The sequence below is a fragment of the Phyllobates terribilis genome, unplaced genomic scaffold (genome assembly GCF_046119375.1).
Source record: "Phyllobates terribilis strain yellow unplaced genomic scaffold, ASM4611937v1 Scaffold_61__1_contigs__length_8056638, whole genome shotgun sequence".
NCBI lineage: Eukaryota > Metazoa > Chordata > Amphibia > Anura > Dendrobatidae > Phyllobates > Phyllobates terribilis.
The window spans coordinates 4262790-4283942 of NW_027362821.1; positions in this window are offsets into that span (position 1 = coordinate 4262790).

Here is a 21153-nt window from a genome sequence, read left to right on the forward strand (position 1 = left end):
ACTTGCTGTCTGACGACACTTGGCATGGTGGGAGGAAGGAGCATCAGGGTGAGGAGGAGTATGCGGTCGAGACTCACGGCTACTAAGAGTTGACCGTGTGGAAGATAGACCGGAGGTGGTGGTGCCCAGGTAACTGGAAGTATTGTCTGCTATCCAATTAATAACCTGTTCACACTAATCAGTTCTCAATACTGGTGTTCTGTGCTTCCCTAGTAATTCAGTCAAGAAGTGGGAGCGAGAAGATGTGGCTGTTGGTTGTGGCACATTTTCACCTTGGCCACGGCCCCGTCCTCTGCACGAACCATCACCAGAACGTCCACTTCCACGTCCCTTGCCACGCGCCTTGCCCATTGTAAATGAAGTAAAATAGCTTACACTTGCACTATCAATGGAAAAAGGGTAATAAAGAGTAGATTAGAACCATGGAAGAGGAAAACCACAGTTATTGTTTACTGGGGTATACCACACTTTTTTAAATAGAGATATTTGCGGCTGAACAGTGAGCGACACACTCAAACTGTTTTTTTTTAGATACAAATGGTCCAAAAGTGGATACTACAGAGGTTTGAACCATGAAACTGCAAAGCCACACTTGTATTTCTCGGGCCTACACCAGACTATTTTCAACAGATATATTTGTGTCTGAACAATCAGGAGGCACTATTTATTTTTTACGGCAAAAAATGCCAAAAGCAGGATAATAGAGATGTTTTACCGTGGAACAGCAAAACCACAGTTATAATTTACTGGTGTATACCAGACTTTTTTGAATATATATATATTTGCGGCTGAACAGTGAGCGACACACTCAAACTGTTTTTTTTAGATACAAATGGCCCAAAAGTGGATAATACAGAGGTTTGTACCGTGAAACTGCAAAACCACACTTGTATTTCTCAGGCCTACACCAGACTATTTTCAACAGATATATTTGTGTCTGAAAAATCAGGGAGACACTATTATTATTTTTTTTTAGAGCAAAAAATGCAAAAAGCAGGATAATAGAGATTTTTTACCGTGGAACAGCAAAAGCACACTTCTGTCTCTCTGGTCTACACCAGACTATTTTCAACAGATATATTTGTGTCTGAAAAATCAGGGAGACACTATTATTATTTTTATACAGCAAAAAATGCCAAAAACAGGATAATAGAGATGTTTTACCGTGGAGCATCAAAACCACAGTAATAATTTACTGGTGTATACCAGACTTTTTTAAATATATATATTTGCGGCTAAACAGTGAGCGACACACTCAAACTGTTTTTTTTAGATACAAATGGCCCATTGAACTGCAAAACCACACTTCTATTTCTCTGGCCTACACCAGACTATTTTCAACAGATATATTTGTGTCTGAAAAATCAGAGGCACACGTTTTTTTTTTGGGGGGGGGGGGGGACCAAAAGGTTAATAAGATGGGTATTTGTACATTGTGAAGGAGGAAAAAAAAAAGAGGATTTAGATAAAAAAAAGGATTTTTCCTGGCCCCCGGGACCTGGAGCTAAGTCCAGCAATTTCAGCAACAGGAGCAGCACACAGGACTGTAATGCAGCGTTTGCTGATATAACCACTGCGTCTCCTATACAGCCTGCCTGCCTGCCTGATATACCTGGGATGGATATTAGTCCTGAGAAGGACTGTTTGTTTGATCTGGCAGCCTTTACAGACCCTACACTAACTATTTTGCAGGATATATCTCTCCCTAAATCAGCAGCGCTGTCCCTACACTGTCTGATCCGAAGCGACTGTGTCCAAGATGGCGGCGCCCGGTTTTAAATACTCAAGGTGACGCTGTGCGGCCAGCCAATCACTGTAATGTCCACAAACAACATGGCTACGGCATTACAGTGACTGGCTGGCAATCCCTGCATGTTCATTGGCTCTGTAAAGAGCACCAAACATGCAGGGCAGAGACCCGAGCTCCCGCCCGAGTAACCCGGAAATGGTCGGTGCTCGCCGAACATCCCGAGTAGCGTGATGCTCGGGCGAGTACCGAGCAGTGTCGAGCATGTTCGCTCAACACTAATTTTTAAACTTCAGCAGTGTTCCAATAACAATGGATGAGTTCCAAAGCATTGTTAAACTTCAGCGGAATTCCGAGAACAATGGAAGAGTTCCAGAGCATTTATAAACTTTAGCAGAATTCAGAGAACAATGGAAGAGTTCCAAAGCATTACTAAACATCAACGGAATTCCATGTACAATGGAAGAGTTCCAAAGCTTGTTAAACATCAGCGGAATTCCGAAACAATGGAAGAGTACCAAAGCATTTTTAAACTTCAGCGGAATTCTGATAACAATGGAAGAGTTCCAAAGCATTTTTGAACTTCAGCGAAATTTCGAGAGCAATGGAAGAGTTCCAAAGCAATTTTAAACTTCAGCGGAATTCCGCAAACAATGGAAGAGTTCCAAAGCATTTTTAAACTTCAGCGCTATTCCGAGAACAATGGAACAGTTCCAAAGCATTTTAAGACTTCAGCGGAATTCCGAGAACAATGGAAGAGTTCCAAAGCATTGCAAAACATCAGCAGAATTCCGAGAACAATGGAAGAGTTCCAAAGCATTTTTAAACTTCAGTGGAATTCCGAGAACAACGGAAGAATTCCAAAGCATTTTTAAGCTTCAGCAGAATTCTGAGAACAATGGAAGAGTTCCAATGCATTTTTAAACTTCAGCAGTATTCCGAGAACAATGGAAGAGTTCCAAAGCATTGTTAAACTTCAGTGGAATGCTGAGGACAATGGAAGAGTTCCAAAGCATTTTTAAACTTCAGCGGAATTCCGAGAACAATGGAAGAGTTCCAATACATTTTTAAACTTCAGCAGTATTCCGAGAACAATGGAAGAGTTCCAAAGCATTGTTAAACTTCATCGGAATTCCGAGAACAATGGAAGAGTTCCAAAGCATTGTTAAACATCAGTGGAATTCCAAGAACAATGGAAGAGTTCCAAAGAATTGTTACACATCAGCGGAATTTAGAGAACAATGCAAAAGTTCCAAAGCATTGTTAAACATCAGCAGAGTTCCGAGAACAATGGAAGAGTTCCAAAGCTTGTTAAGCATCAGCGGAATTTCAAGAACAATGGAAGAGTTCCAAAGCATTTCTAAACTTCAGCAGAATTCCGATAACAATGTAAGAGTTCCAAAGCATTTTTAAACTTCAGCGGAATTCTGAGAACAATGGAAGAGTTCCGAAGCATTTTTAAACTTCAGCTGAATACCGAGAACAATGGAAGAGTTCCAAAGCATTTTTAAATTTTCTCAGAATTCCGAGAACAATGGAAGAGATCCAAAGCTTTGTTAAACATCAGTAGAATTCCAAGAACAATGGAAGAGTTCCAAAGCATTTTTAAACTTCAGCGGAATTCCCAGAACAATGGAAGAGTTCCAAAGCGTTTTTAAACTCCAGCAGAATTCCGAGAACAATGGAAGAGTTCCAAAGCATTTTTAAACTTCAGCGGAATTCCGAGAACAATGGAAGAGTTCCAAAGCATTTTTGATCTTCAGCGAAATTCCGAGAATAATGGAAGAGTTCCAAAGCATTTTTAAACTTCAACGGAATTCCGAGAACAATGGAAGAGTTCCAAAGCATTTTTAAACTTCAGCGGATTTCTGAGAACAATGGAAGAGTTTCAAATCATTTTTAAACTTCAGCGGAATTCCGAGAACAATGGAAGAGTTCCAAAGCATTGTTAAACATCAGCAGAATTCCGAGAACAATGGAAGAGTTCCAAAGCATTTTTAAACTTCAGCGGAATTCCGAGAACAATGGAAGAATTCCAAAGCATTTTTTAATTTCAGTGAAATTTCGAGAACAATGGAAGAATACCAAAGCATTTTTAAACTTCAGAGGAATTCCGAGAACAATGGAAGACATCCAAAGCATTGTTAAACATCAGCAGAATTCCAAGAACAATGGAAGAGCTCCAAAGCATTTTTAAACTTCAGCATAATTCCGAGAACAATGGAAGAGTTCCAAAGCATTGTTAAACATCAGTGGAATTCCAAGAACAATGGAAGAGTTCCAAAGAATTGTTACACATCAGTGGAATTTAGAGAACAATGAAAAAGTTCCAAAGCATTGTTAAACATCAGCAGAGTTCCAAGAACAATGGAAGAGTTCCAAAGCTTGTTAAGCATCAGCGGAATTTCAAGAACAATGGAAGAGTTCCAAAGCATTTTTAAACTTCAGCGGAATTCAGATAACAATGTAAGAGTTCCAAAGCATTTTTAAACTTCAGCGGAATTCTGAGAACAATGGAAGAGTTCCGAAGCATTTTTAAACTTCAGCTGAATACCGAGAACAATGGAAGAGTTCCAAAGCATTTTTAAACTTTCTCAGCATTCCGAGAACAATGGAAGAGTTCCAAAGCTTTGTTAAACATCAGTAGAATTCCAAGAACAATGGAAGAGTTCCAAAGCATTTTTAAACTTCAGCGGAATTCCCAGAACAATGGAAGAGTTCCAAAGCGTTTTTAAACTCCAGCAGAATTCCGAGAACAATGGAAGAGTTCCAAAGGATTTTTAAACTTCAGCGGAATTCCGAGAACAATGGAAGAGTTCCAAAGCATTTTTGATCTTCAGCGAAATTCCGAGAATAATGGAAGAGTTCCAAAGAATTTTTAAACTTCAACGGAATTCCGAGAACAATGGAAGAGTTCCAAAGCATTTTTAAACTTCAGCGGATTTCTGAGAACAATGGAAGAGTTCCAAATCATTTTTAAACTTCAGCGGAATTCCGAGAACAATGGAAAAGTTCCAAAGCATTGTTAAACATCAGCAGAATTCCGAGAACAATGGAAGAGCTCCAAAGCATTTTTAAACTTCAGCGGAATTCCGAGAACAATGGAAGAATTCCAAAGCATTTTTTAATTTCAGTGAAATTTCGAGAACAATGGAAGAATACCAAAGCATTTTTAAACTTCAGCGGAATTCCGAGAACAATGGAAGAAATCCAAAGCATAGTTAAACATCAGCAGAATTCCAAGAACAATGGAAGATCTCCAAAGCATTTTTAAACTTCAGCATAATTCCGAGAACAATGGAAGAGTTCCAAAGCAATTTTAAACTTCAGCAGAATTCTGAGAACAATGGAAGAATTGCAAAGCATTGTTAAACATCAGCGGACTTCCCAGAACAACGGAAGAGTTCCAAAGCATTTTTAAACTTCAGCAGAATTCTGAGAACAATTGAAGAGTTCCAAAGCATTTTTAAACTTCAGCGGAATTCTGACAACAATGGAAGAGTTCCAAAGCATTTTTAAACTTCAGCAGAATTCTGAGAACAATGGAAGAGTTCCAATGCATTTTTAAACTACAGCAGTATTCCGATAACAATGGATGAGTTCCAAAGCATTGTTAAACTTCAGCGGAATTCCGAAAACAATGGAAGAGTTTCAAAGCATTGTTAAACATCAGCGGAATTCCGAGAACAATGGAAGAGTTGCAAATCATTGTTAAACATCAGCAAAAGTCCAAGAACAATGGAAGAGTTCCAAAGCATTTTTAAACTTCAGCGGAATTCCGATAACAATGGAAGAGTTCCAAAGCATTGTTAATAATCAGCGGAATTCCAGGAACAATGGAAGAGTTCCAAAGCATTTTTAAACTTCAGCAGAATTCCGAGAACAACGGAAGAGTTCCAAAGCATTTTTAATCTTCAGCGAAATTCCGAGAACAATGGAAGAATACCAAAGCATTTTTAAACTTCAGCGGAATGCCAAGAATAATGGAAGAGTTCCAAAGCATTTTTAAACTTCAGCGGAATTCCGAGAATAATGGAAGAGTTCCAAAGCATTTTTAAACTTCTCGGAATTCCGAGAACAATGGAAGAGTACCAAAGCATTTTTAAACTTCAGCGCAATTCTGAGAACAATGGAAGAGTTCCAAGCATTTTTAAACTTCAGCAGAATTCCGAGAACAATGGAAGAGTTCCAAAGCATTGTTAAACATCAGCGGAATTCCGAGAAGAATGGAAGAGCTCCAAAGCATTTTTAAACTTCAGCAGAATTCCGAGAACAATGGAAGAATTCCATGGCACTTTTAAGCTTCAGCAGAATTCTTAGAAAAATGGATTGATTCCAAAGCATTGTTAAACATCAGCGGAATTCCCAGAACAATGGAAGAATACCAAAGCATTTTTAAACTTCAGCGGAATGCCGAAAATAATGGAAGAGTACCAAAGCATTTTTAAACTTCAGCGGAATTCCGTGAATAATGGAAGAGTTCCAAAGCAATTTTAAACTTCAACGGAATTCCGAGAACAATGGTAGAGTTCCAAAGCATTTTTAAACTTCAGGGAATTCTGAGAATAATGGAAGAGTTCCCAAGCATTTTTTAACTTCAGCAGAATTCTGAGCACAATAGAAGAGTTCCAATGCATTTTTAAACTTCAGCAGTATTCCGAAAACAGTGGAAGAGTTTCAAAGCATTGTTAAACTTCAGCGGAATTCCGAGAACAATGGAAGAGTTCCAAAGCATTTTTAAACTTCAGCGAAATTACGAGAACAATGGAAGAGTTCCAATGCATTATTACATTTCAGCAATATTCCGAGAACAATGAAAGAGTTCCAAAGCATTGTTAAACTTCAGAGTAATTCCGAGAACATTGGAAGAGTTCCAGAGCATTGTTAAACATCAGCGGAAATCCGAGAACAAGGGAAGAGTTCCAAAGCATTGTTAAAAATCAGCAAAATTCAGAGAACAATGAAAAAGTTCCAAAGAATTTTTAAGCTTCAGCAGAATTCCGAGAACAATGGAAGAGTTCCAAAGCATTGTTAAACATCAGCGGAATTCCAAGAACAATGGAAGAGCTACAAAGCATTTTTAAACTTCAGCATAATTCCGAGAACAATGGAAGGGTTCCAAAGCATTTTTAAACTTCAGCAGAATTCTGAGAACAATGGAAGTATTGCAAAGCATTGTTAAACATCAGCGGACTTCCCAGAACAATGGAAGAGTTCCAAAGCATTTTTAAACATCAGCAGAATTCTGAGAACAATGGAAGAGTTCCAAAGCATTTTTAAACTTCAGCGGAATTCTGAGAACAATGGAAGAGTTCCAATGCATTTTTAAGCTAGAGCAGTATTCCGATAACAATGGATGAGTTCCAAAGCATTGTTAAACTTCAGCGGAATTCCGAGACCAATGGAAGAGTTTCAAAGCATTGTTAAACATCAGCGGAATTCCGAGAACAATGGAAGAGTTGCAAATCATTGTTAAACATCAGCAAAAGTCCAAGAATAATGGAAGAGTTCCAAAGCATTTTTAAACTTCAGCGGAATTCCGATAACAATGGAAGAGTTCCAAAGCATTGTTAATAATCAGCGGAATTCCAGGAAAAATGGAAGAGTTCCAAAGCATTTTTAAACTTCAGCGGAATTCCGAGAATAATGGAAGAATTCCAAAGCATTTTTAAACTTCTCCGAATTCCGAGAAAAATGGAAGAGTTCCAAAGCATTTTTAAACTTCTCCGAATTCCGAGAAAAATGGAACAGTACCAAAGCATTTTTAAACTTCAGCGCAATTCTGAGAACAATGGAAGAGTTCCAAGCATTTTTAAACTTCAGCAGAATTCCGAGAACAATGGCAGAGTTCCAAAGCATTGTTAAACATCAGCGGAATTCCGAGAAGAATGGAAGAGCTCCAAAGCATTTTTAAACTTCAGCAGAATTCCGAGAACAATGGAAGAATTCCATGGCATTTATAAACTTCAGCAGAATTCTTAGAAAAATGGATTGATTCCAAAGCATTGTTAAACATCAGCGGAATTCCCAGAACAATGGAAGAATACCAAAGCATTTTTAAACTTCAGCGGAACGCCGAAAATAATGGAAGAGTTCCAAAGCAATTTTAAACTTCAACGGAATTCCGAGAACAATGGTAGAGTTCCAAAGCATTTTTAAACTTCAGGGAATTCTGAGAACAATGGAAGAGTTCCAAAGCATTTTTTAACTTCAGCAGAATTCTGAGCACAATAGAAGAGTTCCAATGCATTTTTAAACTTCAGCAGTATTCCGAAAACAGTGGAAGAGTTTCAAAGCATTGTTAAACTTCAGCGGAATTCCGAGAACAATGGAAGAGTTCCAAAGCATTTTTAAACTTCAGCAAAATTCCGAGAACAATGGAAGAGTTCCAATGCATTATTAAATTTCAGCAATATTACGAGAACAATGAAAGAGTTCCAAAGCATTGTTAAACTTCAGCGTAATTCCGAGAACATTGGAAGAGTTCCAGAGCATTGTTAAACATCAGCGGAATTCCGAGAACAAGGGACGAGTTCCAAAGCATTGTTTCCCATCAGCAAAATTCAGAGAACAATGAAAAAGTACCAAAGAATTTTTAAACTTCAGCAGAATTCCGAGAACAATGGAAGAGTTCCAAAGCATTGTTAAACATCAGCAGAATTCCAAGAACAATGGAAGAGCTCCAAAGCATTTTTAAACTTCAGCATAATTCCGAGAACAATGGAAGGGTTCCAAAGCATTTTTAAACTTCAGCAGAATTCTGAGAACAATGGAAGTATTGCAAAGCATTGTTAAAAATCAGCGGACTTCCCAGAACAATGGAAGAGTTCCAAAGCATTTTTAAACTTCAGCAGAATTCTGAGAACAAAGGAAGAGTTCCAAAGCATTTTTAAACTTCAGCAGAATTCCGAGAACAATGGAAGAGTTCCAAAGCATTTTTAAACTTCAGCGAAATTCCGAGAACAATGGAAGAATACCAAAGCATTTTTAAACTTCAGCGAAATTCCGAGAACAATGGAAGAATACCAAAGCATTTTTAAACTTCAGCGGAATGCCAAGAATAATGGAAGAGTTCCAAAGTATTTTTAAACTTCAGCGGAATTCCGAGAATAATGGAAGAGTTCCAAAGCATTTTTAAACTTCTCGGAATTCCGAGAACAATGGAAGAGTACCAAAGCATTTTTAAACTTCAGCGCAATTCTGAGAACAATGGAAGAGTTCCAAGCATTTTTAAACTTCAGCAGAATTCCGAGAACAATGGAAGAGTTCCAAAGCATTGTTAAACATCAGCGGAATTCCGAGAAGAATGGAAGAGCTCCAAAGCATTTTTAAACTTCAGCAGAATTCCGAGAACAATGGAAGAATTCCATGGCATTTTTAAGCTTCAGCAGAATTCTTAGAAAAATGGATTGATTCCAAAGCATTGTTAAACATCAGCGGAATTCCCAGAACAATGGAAGAATACCAAAGCATTTTTAAACTTCAGCGGAATGCCGAAAATAATAAAAGAGTTCCAAAGCAATTTTAAACTTCAACGGAATTCCGAGAACAATTGTAGAGTTCCAAAGCATTTTTAAACTTCAGGGAATTCTGAGAACAATGGAAGAGTTCCAAAGCATTTTTTAACTTCAGCAGAATTCTGAGAACAATAGAAGAGTTCCAATGCATTTTTAAACTTCAGCAGTATTCCGAAAACAATGGAAGAGTTCCAAAGCATTTTCAAACTTCAGCAGAATTCTGAGAACAATGGAAGAGTTCCAAAGCATTTTTAAAATTCAGCGGAATTCTGACAACAATGGAAGAGTTCCAAAGCATTTTTAAACTTCAGCAGAATTCTGAGAACAATGGAAGAGTTCCAATGCATTTTTAAACTAGAGCAGTATTCCCATAACAATGGATGAGTTTCAAAGCATTGTTAAACTTCAGCGGAATTCCGAGAACAATGAAAGAGTTTCAAAGCATTGTTAAACATCAGTGGAATTCCGAGAACAATGGAAGAGTTGCAAATCATTGTTAAACATCAGCAAAAGTCCGAGAACAATGGAAGAGTTCCAAAGCATTTTTAAACTTCAGCGGAATTCCGATAACAATGGAAGAGTGTCAAAGCATTGTTACTAATCAGCGAAATCCCAGGAACAATGGAAGAGTTCCAAAGCATTTTTAAACTTCAGCAGAATTCCGAGAACAATGGAAGAGTTCCAAAGCATTTTTAAACTTCAGCGAAATTCCGAGAACAATAGAAGCATACCAAAGCATTTTTAAACTTCAGCAGAATTCCGAGAACAATGGAAGAGTTCCAAAGCATTTTTAAACTTCAGCGAAATTCCGAGAACAATGGAAGAATACCAAAGCATTTTTAAACTTCAGCGGAATTCCGAGAACAATGGAAGACTTCCAAAGCATTGTTAAACATCAGCAGAATTCCAAGAACAATGGAAAAGCTCCAAAGCATTTTTAACTTCAGCATAATTCCGAGAACAATAGAAGAGTTCCAAAGCAATTTTAAACTTCAGCAGAATTCTGAGAACAATGGAAGAATTGCAAAGCATTGTTAAACATCAGCGGACTTCCCAGAACAATGGAAGAGTTCCAAAGCATTTTTAAACTTCAGCAGAATTCTGAGAACAATTGAAGAGTTCCAAAGCATTTTTAAACTTCAGCAGAATTCTGACAACAATGGAAGAGTTCCAAAGCATTTTTAAACTTCAGCAGAATTCTGAGAACAATGGAAGAGTTCCAATGCATTTTTAAACTAGAGCAGTATTCCGATAACAATGGATGAGTTCCAAAGCATTGTTAAACTTCAGCGGAATTCAGAGAACAATGGAAGAGTTTCAAAGCATTGTTAAACATCAGCGGAATTCCGAGAACAATGGAAGAGTTGCAAATCATTGTTGAACATCAGCAAAAGTCCAAGAACAATGGAAGAGTTCCAAAGCATTTTTAAACTTCAGCGGAATTCCGATAACAATGGAAGAGTTCCAAAGCATTGTTAATAATCAGCGGAATTCCAGGAACAATGGAAGAGTTCCAAAGCATTTTTAAACATCAGCAGAATTCCGAGAACAACGGAAGAACTCCAAAGCATTTTTAATCTTCAGCGAAATTCCGAGAACAATGGAAGAATACCAAAGCATTTTTAAACTTCAGCAGAATGCCAAGAATAATGGAAGAGTTCCAAAGCATTTTTAAACTTCAGCGGAATTCCGATAACAGTGGAAGAGTTCCAAAGCATTGTTAATAATCAGCGGAATTCCAAGAACAATGGAAGAGTTCCAAAGCATTTTTAAACTTCAGCAGAATTCCGAGAACAACGGAAGAGTTCCAAAGCATTTTTAATCTTCAGTGAAATTCCGAGAACAATGGAAGAATACCAAAGCATTTTTAAATTTCAGCGGAATGCCAAGAATAATGGAAGAGTTCCAAAGCATTTTTAAACTTCAGCGGAATTCCGAGAATAATGGAAGAGTTCCAAAGCATTTTTAAACTTCTCCGAATTCCGAGAACAATGGAAGAGTACCAAAGGATTTTTAAACTTCAGCGCAATTCTGAGAACAATGGAAGAGTTCCAAGCATTTTTAAACTTCAGCAGAATTCCGAGAACAATGGAAGAGTTCCAAAGCATTGTTAAACATCAGCGGAATTCCGAAAAGAATGGAAGAGCTCCAAAGCATTTTTTAACTTCAGCAGAATTCCGAGAACAATGGAAGAATTCCATGGCATTTTTAAACTTCAGCAGAATTCTTAGAAAAATGGATTGATTCCAAAGCATTGTTAAACATCAGCGGAATTCCCAGAACAATGGAAGAATACCAAAGCATTTTTAAACTTCAGCGGAATGCCGAAAATAATGGAAGAGTACCAAAGCATTTTTAAACTTCAGCGGAATTCCGAGAATAATGGAAGAGTTCCAAAGCAATTTTAAACTTCAACGGAATTCCGAGAACAATGGTAGAGTTCCAAAGTATTTTTAAACTTCAGGGAATTCTGAGAACAATGGAAGAGTTCCAAAGCATTTTTTAACTTCAGCAGAATTCTGAGCACAATAGAAGAGTTCCAATGCATTTTTAAACTTCAGCAGTATTCCGAAAACAGTGGAAGAGTTTCAAAGCATTGTTAAACTTCAGCGGAATTCCGAGAACAATGGAAGAGTTCCAAAGCATTTTTAAACTTCAGTGAAATTACGAGAACAATGGAAGAGTTCCAATGCATTATTACATTTCAGCAATATTCCGAGAACAATGAAAGAGTTCCAAAGCATTGTTAAACTTCAGAGTAATTCCGAGAACATTGGAAGAGTTCCAGAGCATTGTTAAACATCAGCGGAAATCCGAGAACAAGGGAAGAGTTCCAAAGCATTGTTACCCATCAGCAAAATTCAGAGAACAATGAAAAAGTTCCAAAGAATTTTTAAACTTCAGCAGAATTCCGAGAACAATGGAAGAGTTCCAAAGCATTGTTAAACATCAGCGGAATTCCAAGAACAATGGAAGAGCTACAAAGCATTTTTAAACTTCAGCATAATTCCGAGAACAATGGAAGGGTTCCAAAGCATTTTTAAACTTCAGCAGAATTCTGAGAACAATGGAAGTATTGCAAAGCATTGTTAAACATCAGCAGACTTCCCACAACAATGGAAGAGTTCCAAAGCATTTTTAAACATCAGCAGAATTCTGAGAACAATGGAAGAGTTCCAAAGCATTTTTAAACTTCAGCGGAATTCTGACAACAATGGAAGAGTTCCAAAGCATTGTTAAACTTCAGCAGAATTCTTAGAACAATGGAAGAGTTCCAATGCATTTTTAAACTAGAGCAGTATTCCGATAACAATGGATGAGTTCCAAAGCATTGTTAAACTTCAGCGGAATTCCGAGAACAATGGAAGAGTTTCAAAGCATTGTTAAACATCAGTGGAATTCCGAGAACAATGGAAGCATTGCAAATCATTGTTAAACATCAGCAAAAGTCCAAGAATAATGGAAGAGTTCCAAAGCATTTTTAAACTTCAGCAGAATTCCGATAACAATGGAAGAGTTCCAAAGCATTGTTAATAATCAGCGGAATTCCAGGAAAAATGGAAGAGTTCCAAAGCATTTTTAAACTTCAGCAGAATTCCGAGAACAATGGAAGAGTTCCAAAGCATTTTAAATCTTCAGCGAAATTCCGAGAACAATGGAAGAATACCAAAGCATTTTTAAACTTCAGCGGAATGCCAAGAATAATGGAAGAGTTCCAAAGCATTTTTAAACTTCAGCGGAATTCCGAGAATAATGGAAGAGTTCCAAAGCATTTTTAAACTTCTCCAAATTCCGAGAACAATGGAAGAGTACCAAAGGATTTTTAAACTTCAGCGCAATTCTGAGAACAATGGAAGAGTTCCAAGCATTTTTAAACTTCAGCAGAATTCCGAGAACAATGGCAGAGTTCCAAAGCATTGTTAAACATCAGCAGAATTCCGAGAAGAATGGAAGAATTCCATGGCATTTTTAAACTTCAGCAGAATTCTTAGAAAAATGGATTGATTCCAAAGCATTGTTAAACATCAGCGGAATTCCCAGAACAATGGAAGAATACCAAAGCATTTTTAAACTTCAACGGAATTCCGAGAACAATGGTAGAGTTCCAAAGCATTTTTAAACTTCAGGGAATTCTGAGAACAATGGAAGAGTTCCAAAGCATTTTTTAACTTCAGCAGAATTCTGAGCACAATAGAAGAGTTCCAATGCATTTTTAAACTTCAGCAGTATTCCGAAAACAGTGGAAGAGTTTCAAAGCATTGTTAAACTTCAGCGGAATTCCGAGAACAATGGAAGAGTTCCAAAGCATTTTTAAACTTCAGCAAAATTCCGAGAACAATGGAAGAGTTCCAATGCATTATTAAATTTCAGCAATATTCCGAGAACAATGAAAGAGTTCCAAAGCATTGTTAAACTTCAGCGTAATTCCGAGAACATTGGAAGAGTTCCAGAGCATTGTTAAACATCAGCGGAATTCCGAGAACAAGGGACGAGTTCCAAAGCATTGTTACCCATCAGCAAAATTCAGAGAACAATGAAAAAGTTCCAAAGAATTTTTAAACTTCAGCAGAATTCCGAGAACAATGGAAGAGTTCCAAAGCATTGTTAAACATCAGCGGAATTCCAAGAACAATGGAAGAGCTCCAAAGCATTTTTAAACTTCAGCATAATTCCGAGAACAATGGAAGGGTTCCAAAGCATTTTTAAACTTCAGCAGAATTCTGAGAACAATGGAAGTTACTGCAAAGCATTGTTAAACATCAGCGGACTTCCCAGAACAATGGAAGAGTTCCAAAGCATTTTTAAACTTCAGCAGAATTCTGAGAACAATGGAAGAGTTCCAAAGCATTTTTAAACTTCAGCTTAATTCTGACAACAATGGAAGAGTTCCAAAGCATTTTTAAACTTCAGCAGAATTCTGAGAACAATGGAAGAGTTCCAATGCATTTTTAAACTTCAGCAGAATTCCGAGAACAATGGAAGAGTTCCAAAGCATTGTTAAACATCAGCGGAATTCCGAGAAGAATGGAAGAGCTCCAAAGCATTTTTAAACTTCAGCAGAATTCCGAGAACAATGGAAGAATTCCATGGCATTTTTAAACTTCAGCAGAATTCTTAGAAAAATGGATTGATTCCAAAGCATTGTTAAACATCAGCGGAATTCCCAGAACAATGGAAGAATACCAAAGCATTTTTAAACTTCAGCGGAATGCCGAAAATAATGAAAGAGTTCCAAAGCAATTTTAAACTTCAACGGAATTCCGAGAACAATTGTAGAGTTCCAAAGCATTTTTAAACTTCAGGGAATTCTGAGAACAATGGAAGAGTTGCAAAGCATTTTTTAACTTCAGCAGAATTCTGAGCACAATAGACGAGTTCCAATACATTTTTAAACTTCAGCAGTATTCCGAAAACAATGGAAGAGTTCCAAAGCATTTTTAAACTTCAGCAGAATTCTGAGAACAATGGAAGAGTTCCAAAGCATTTTTAAACTTCAGCGGAATTCTGACAACAATGGAAGAGTTCCAAAGCATTTTTAAACTTCAGCAGAATTCTGAGAACAATGGAAGAGTTCCAATGCATTTTTAAACTAGAGCAGTATTCCCATAACAATGGATGAGTTCCAAAGCATTGTTAAACTTCAGCGGAATTCCGAGAACAATGAAAGAGTTTCAAAGCATTGTTAAACATCAGCGGAATTCCGAGAACAATGGAAGAGTTGCAAATCATTGTTAAACATCAGCAAAAGTCCGAGAACAATGGAAGAGTTCCAAAGCATTTTTAAACTTCAGCGGAATTCCGATAACAATGGAAGAGTTTCAAAGCATTGTTATTAATCAGCGGAATCCCAGGAACAATGGAAGAGTTCCAAAGCATTTTTAAACTTCAGCAGAATTCCGAGAACAATGGAAGAGATCCAAAGCATTGTTAATAATCAGCGGAATTCCAGGAACAATGGAAGAGTTCCAAAGCATTTTTAAACTTCAGCAGAATTCCGGGAACAACGGAAGAGTTCCAAAGCATTTTTAATCTTCAGTGAAATTCCGAGAACAATGGAAGAATACCAAAGCATTTTTAAACTTCAGCGGAATTCCGAGAATAATGGAAGAGTTCCAAAGCATTTTTAAACTTCTCGGAAATCCGAGAACAATGGAAGAGTACCAAAGCATTTTTAAACTTCAGCGCAATTCTGAGAACAATGGAAGACTTCCAAGCATTTTTAAACTTCAGCAGAATTCCGAAAACAATTGAGGAGTTCCAAAGCATTGTTAAACATCAGCGGAATTCCGAGAAGAATGGAAGAGCTCCAAAGCATTTTTAAACTTCAGCAGAATTCCGAGAACAATGGAAGAATTCCATGGCATTTTTATACTTCAACAGAATTCTTAGAAAAATGGATTGATTCCAAAGCATTGTTAAACATCAGCGGAATTCCCAGAACAATGGAAGAATACCAAAGCATTTTTAAACTTCAGCGGAATGCCGAAAATAATGGAAGAGTACCAAAGCATTTTTAAACTTCAGCGGAATTCCGAGAATAATGGAAGTGTTCCAAAGCAATTTTAAAAATCAACGGAATTCCGAGAACAATGGTAGAGTTCCAAAGCGTTTTTAAACTTCAGGGAATTCTGAGAACAATGGAAGAGTTCCAAAGCATTTTTTAACTTCAGCAGAATTCTGAGCACAATAGAAGAGTTCCAATGCATTTTTAAACTTCAGCAGTATTCCGAAAACAGTGGAAGAGTTTCAAAGCATTGTTAAACTTCAGCGGAATTCCGAGAACAATGGAAGAGTTCCAAAGCATTTCTAAACTTCAGTGAAATTCCGAGAACAATGGAAGAGTTCCAATGCATTTTTAAACTAGAGCAGTATTCCCATAACAATGGATGAGTTCCAAAGCATTGTTAAACTTCAGCGGAATTCCGAGAACAATGAAAGAGTTTCAAAGCATTGTTAAACATCAGCGGAATTCCGAGAACAATGGAAGATTTGCAAATCATTGTTAAACATCAGCAAAAGTCCGAGAACAATGGAAGAGTTCCAAAGCATTTTTAAACTTCAGCGGAATTCCGATAACAATGGAAGAGTTCCAAAGCATTTTTAAACTTCAGCGAAATTCCGAGAACAATGGAAGAATACCAAAGCATTTTTAAACTTCATTAGAATTCCGAGAACAATGGAAGAGTTCCAAAGCATTTTTAAACTTCAGCGAAATTCCGAGAACAATGGAAGAATACCAAAGCATTTTTAAACTTCAGCGGAATTCCGAGAACAATGGAAGACTTCCAAAGCATTGTTAAACATCAGCAGAATTCCAAGAACAATGGAAAAGCTCCAAAGCATTTTTAAACTTCAGCATAATTCCGAGAACAATGGAAGAGTTCCAAAGCAATTTTAAACTTCAGCAGAATTCTGAGAACAATGGAAGAATTGCAAAGCATTGTTAAACATCAGCGGACTTCCCAGAACAATGGAAGAGTTCCAAAGCATTTTTAAACTTCAGCAGAATTCTGAGAACAATTGAAGAGTTCCAAAGCATTTTTAAACTTCAGCGGAATTCTGACAACAATGGAAGAGTTCCAAAGCATTTTTAAACTTCAGCAGAATTCTGAGAACAATGGAAGAGTTCCAATGCATTTTTAAACTAGAGCAGTATTCCGATAACAATGGATGAGTTCCAAAGCATTGTTAAACTTCAGCGGAATTCAGAGAACAATGGAAGAGTTTCAAAGCATTGTTAAACATCAGCGGAATTCCGAGAACAATGGAAGAGTTGCAAATCATTGTTAAACATCAGCAAAAGTCCAAGAACAATGGAAGAGTTCCAAAGCATTTTTAAACTTCAGCGAAATTCCGAGAACAATGGAAGAGTTCCAATGCATTATTAAATTTCAGCAATATTCCGACAACAATGAAAGCGTTCCAAAGCATTGTTAAACTTCAGAGTAATTCCGAGAACATTGGAAGAGTTCCAGAGCATTGTTAAACATCAGCGGAATTCCGAGAACAAGGGAAGAGTTCCAAAGCATTGTTACCCATCAGCAAAATTCAGAGAACAATGAAAAAGTTCCAAAGAATTTTTAAACTTCAGCAGAATTCCGAGAACAATGGAAGAGTTCCAAAGCATTGTTAAACATCAGCGGAATTCCAAGAACAATGGAAGAGCTCCAAAGCATTTTTAAACTTCAGCATTATTCCGAGAACAATGGAAGGGTTCCAAAGCATTTTTAAACTTCAGCAGAATTCTGAGAACAATGGAAGTATTGCAAAGCATTGTTAAACATCAGCGGACTTCCCAGAACAATGGAAGAGTTCCAAAGCATTTTTAAACATCAGCAGAATTCTGAGAACAATGGAAGAGTTCCAAAGCATTTTTAAACTTCAGCGGAATTCTGACAACAATGGAAGAGTTCCAAAGCATTCTTAAACTTCAGCAGAATTCCGAGAACAATGGAAGAGTTTCAAAGCATTGTTAAACATCAGCGGAATTCCGAGAACAATGGAAGAGTTGCAAATCATTGTTAAACATCAGCAAAAGTCCAAGAACAATGGAAGAGTTCCAAAGCATTTTTAAACTTCAGCAGAATTCCGATAACAATGAAAGAGTTCCAAAGCATTGTTAATAATCAGCGGAATTCCAGGAACAATGGAAGAGTTCCAAAGCATTTTTAAACTTCAGCAGAATTCCGAGAACAATGGAAGAGTTCCAAAGCATTTTTAATCTTCAGTGAAATTCCGAGAACAATGGAAGAATACCAAAGCATTTTTAAACTTCAGCGGAATGCCAAGAATAATGGAAGAGTTCAAAAGCATTTTTAAACTTCAGCGAAATTCCGAGAACAATGGAAGAATACCTAAGCATTTTTAAACTTCAGCGGAATGCCAAGAATAATGGAAGAGTTCCAAAGCATTTTTAAACTTCAGCGGAATTCCGAGAATAATGGAAGAGTTCCAAAGCATTTTTAAACTTCTCGGAATTCCAAGAACAATGGAAGAGTACCAAAGCATTTTTAAACTTCAGCGCAATTCTGAGAACAATGGAAGAGTTCCAAGCATTTTTAAACTTCAGCAGAATTCCGAGAACAATGGAAGAGTTCCAAAGTATTGTTAAACATCAGCGGAATTCCGAGAAGAATGGAAGAGCTCCAAAGCATTTTTAAACTTCAGCAGAATTCCGAGAACAATGGAAGAATTCCATGGCATTTTTAAACTTCAGCAGAATTCTTAGAAAAATGGATTGATTCCAAAGCATTGTTAAACATCAGCGGAATTCCCAGAACAATGGAAGAATACCAAAGCATTTTTAAACTTCAGTGGAATGCCGAAAATAATGAAAGAGTTCCAAAGCAATTTTAAACTTCAACGGAATTCCGAGAACAATTGTAGAGTTCCAAAGCATTTTTAAACTTCAGGGAATTCTGAGAACAATGGAAGAGTTCCAAAGCATTTTTTAACTTCAGCAGAATTCTGAGCACAATAGAAGAGTTCCAATGCATTTTTAAACTTCAGCAGTATTCCGAAAACAATGGAGGAGTTCCAAAGCATTTTTAAACTTCAGCAGAATTCTGAGAACAATGGAAGAGTTGCAAAGCATTTTTAAACTTCAGCGGAATTCTGACAACAATGGAAGTGTTCCAAAGCATTTTTAAACTTCAGCAGAAATCTGAGAACAATGGAAGAGTTCCAATGCATTTTTAAACTAGAGCAGTATTCCCATAACAATGGATGAGTTCCAAAGCATTGTTAAACTTCAGCGGAATTCCGAGAACAATGAAAGAGTTTCAAAGCATTGTTAAACATCAGTGGAATTCCGAGAACAATGGAAGAGTTGCAAATCATTGTTAAACATCAGCAAAAGTCAGAGAACAATGGAAGAGTTCCAAAGCATTTTTAAACTTCAGCGGAATTCCGATGACAATGGAAGAGTTCCAAAGCATTGTTAGTAATCAGCGTAATTCAAGGAACAATGGAAGAGTTCCAAAGCATTTTTAAACTTCAACGGAATTCCGAGAACAATGGAAGAGTTCCAAAGCATTTTTAAACTTCAGCGCAATTCTGAGAACAATGGAAGGGTTCTAAGCATTTTTAAACTTCAGCAGAATGCAGAGAACAATGGAAGAATTCCAAAGCATTGTTAAACATCAGCAGAATTCCGAGAACAATGGAAGAGTTCCAAAGCATTTTTAAACTTCAGCGGAATTCCGAGAACAATGGAAGAATTCCAAAGCATTTTTAAACTTCAGTAGAATTCTGAGAACAATCGAAGAATTCCAAAGCATTGTTAAATATCAGCGGAATTTCCAGAACAATGGAAGAGTTCCAAATCATTTTTAAACTTCAGCAGAATTGTGAGAACAATGGAAGAGTTTCAAAACATTTTTAAACTTCATCAGAATTCCGAGAACAATGGAAGAGTTCCAAAGCATTTTTAAACTTCAGCGGAATTCCAAGAACAATGGAAGTTTCAAAGCATTGTTAAACATCAGCAGAATTCCGAGAACAACGGAAGAGTTCCAAAGCTTGTTAAACATAAGCGGAATTCCGAGAACAATAAAAGAGTTCCAAAGCATTTTTAAACTTCAGCGAAATTCTAAGAATAATGGAAGAGTTCCAAAGCATTGTTAAACTTCAGCGGAATTCCGAGAAAAATAGAAGAGTTCCAAAGCATTTTTAAACTTCAGGGAATTCTGAGAACAATGGAAGAATTCCAAGCATTTTTAAACTTCAGCAGAATTCCGAGAACAATGAAAGAGTTCCAAAGCATTGTTAAATATCAGCAGAATTCCCAGAACAATGGAAGAGTTCCAAAGCATTTTTAAATTTCAGCGGAATTCAGAGAACAATGGAACAATTCCAAAGCATTTTTTAACTTCAGCAGAATTCTGAGAACAATGGAAGAGTTCCAATGCATTTTTAAACTTTAGCAGTATTTTGAAAACAGTGGAAGAGTTTCAAAGCATTGTTAAACTTCAGCGGAATTCCGAGAACAATGGAAGAGTTCCAAAGCATTTTTAAACTTCAGCGGAATTCCGAGAACAATGGAAGAGTTCCAATGCATTTTTAAATTTCAGCAGAATTCCGAGAACAATGAAAGAGTTCCAAAGCATTGTTAAACTTCAGCATAATTCCGAGAACAATGGAAGAGTTCCAGAGCATTGTTAAACATCAGCGGAATTCCGAGAACAAGGGAGGAGTTCCAAAGCATTGTTACCGATCAGCAAAATTCAGAGAACAATGAAAAAGTTCCAAAGAATTTTTAAACTTCAGCAGAATTCCGAGAACAATGGAAGAGTTCCAATGCATTTTTAAACATCAGCGGAATTCCAAGAACAATGGAAGTGCTCCAAAGCATTTTTAAACTTCAGCATAATTCCGAGAACAATGGAAGAGTTGCAAAGCATTTTTAACCTTCAGCAGAATTCTGAGAACAATGGAAGAATTGCAAAGCATTTTTAAACTAGAGCAGTATTCCAATAACAATGGATGAGTTCCAAAGCATTGTTAAACTTTAGCGGAACTCCGAGAACAATGAAAGAGTTTCAAAGCATTGTTAAACATCAGCGGAATTCCGAGAACAATGGAAGAGTTGCAAAGCATTGTTAAACATCAGCAAAAGCCCGAGAACAATGGAAGAGTTCCAAAGCATTTTTAAACTTCAGCGGAATTCCGATAACAATGGAAGAGTTGCAAAGCATTGTTAATAATCAGCGGAATTCCAGGAACAATGGAAGAGTTCCAAAGCATTTTTAAATTTCAGGAGAATTCCGAGAACAATGGAAGAGTTCCAACGCATTTTTAAACTTCAGCAAAATTCCGAGTACAATGGAAGAATACCAAAGCATTTTGAAACTTCAGCGGAATGTCAAGAATAATGGAAGAGTTCCAAAA